A 1,799-nucleotide genomic window follows, 5' to 3' on the forward strand; every position below is an offset into this window, starting at 1 on the left:
AGGCATCAGCAGCAGGAAGCTCTGCTGGGCAGTGTCTGGGTTTAAGGGAGGGGGGGGATGTGGGGACCCCCCACAATGCCCTCATGACGCGCAGCCCTGGTAGGCAGTGGCAGCGGCGGGAGCGGGGTGCCCTCAGGGCACTCATGCCTGGCACAGGTGTCCTACCTGCATTGGACATGCAGCAAGGAGCACAGCCTGTGTCGGGCCCTCTCTTTTGCCAGTGCTCCCCCGCACTCACCAGGCATGCGGGGGTGGGGAGGGAGAAGCTGCAGGCACTGGAGCTGGCTGCCTCCCCGCTGGGGCTGCGCAGCACAGGAGGAAAGCCCCAGTTGCCTTCTCCTGAGGAGTGGGGAAGGCAGCTGGTTTCAGCATGTGGGGCTTCCTTCTCATGGTCAGTGAGTGCGGGCGATACAGACTGCCCAACGGAGGATGTGCCCTTTGCTGGGATGTGCAGTGCTGGCCATACCCCTCTGGTGCTTGTGCTGTGAGTGCCCTGAGCACCCCTGCCTCCTTCTGCACCATGGGGGAGGTGCAGGGGTGCACACATCCCCCCCACACCCCACAGACTCCACACACCCACACCCAGTCCCCACAATCCCCATATATACACAACCCCTCAACATACCCTATTCGCCACACCACCTCGCAAGCCTCCCACACACCCTACCATGCACACTCACACACACACACACACACACACACACACACACACCCCACCATACACACACATGCATGTGCACACATATACACACACCCTTAAGTGGTGGTGATACAGTGGTCTTCTAGGTTGGCGGATGTCCTCCAGCGGGCTTTAAACTAGCCTCATCAGGGGAGGGGAGGATGAGGGCAGGGGAATCAGTGGACCACCGAACCATCTGGCACCCACAAGGACAGCCCAGCCTGAACAAGGTGAACATCGGGAACCTGGAATGCATGGGGCGGCCACCAATAGATTTAGGACCTTTAGTCTGTCTTAGTAGGGCCTGCCCTGCTCCCCCTGATCATGTGAGTGGCCCTCCTCTGGACCCTCTCAAGGTTAGCCACATCCCTCCTTGAAGTGCAGCGCCCAGAACTGGACGCAGTACTCCAACTGTGGCCTGAGCAGCGCTGCATAGAGGGGGAGGGATCATCTCCCTGAACCTGCTTGAGATGCATCTGTGGATGCACAACAAGTTGCGGTTAGCCTTACTGACTGCTTCCACGTGTTGGCAGCTCATGTCCATCCTGGAATCAACTATGACTGCAAGATCCCTTTCAGCCGCTGTGTTGAGAAGGTTGTTCCTCCGCCTTGATGTCTCAGGGTCTTCCTGTCCCCCTGCATCCCCATCCACTGACGAACCTAGGTTTAAAACTCGCTGTACAAAATCAGCCAACCTGGAAGAGAAAGCATGCTTACCTTTCAGGGAGAGATTTAGCCTGCTCTGCCCTAGTATGTCTCCTGTGTGGAAGTGCGAGCCGCGGTCGAGGAATCCAAAGCTGCCCGGTAAGACCAGGTCCGAAGCTGCCGGTTGACCTCTGTGATGCAGGCCTCATGGTGCCATCCATGTCTGCTCACCGGAAGAACAGATGACAAAACCACCTGTGCTCCTGTCTCCCTAAGCTTGTCCCCCAGAGCCTTGTAGTTTTTCATGACATGGTTCGGACAACTCCCGGCCGCGTCATGCATGTCCACATGGATGAGGACCAAGGGGTAGTGATCAGAGGGCCAGATGAGGTCTGGGATCATGGCCGTGATGTCCTGAATCCAGGCAAGCAGCAAATCGCACGTGCCATGGGATCCGGGCGACAGGTGGGTCCCT

The sequence above is a fragment of the Alligator sinensis genome, unplaced genomic scaffold, assembly GCF_000455745.1.
Source record: "Alligator sinensis unplaced genomic scaffold, ASM45574v1 scaffold1678_1, whole genome shotgun sequence".
Taxonomy (NCBI): Eukaryota; Metazoa; Chordata; order Crocodylia; family Alligatoridae; genus Alligator; species Alligator sinensis.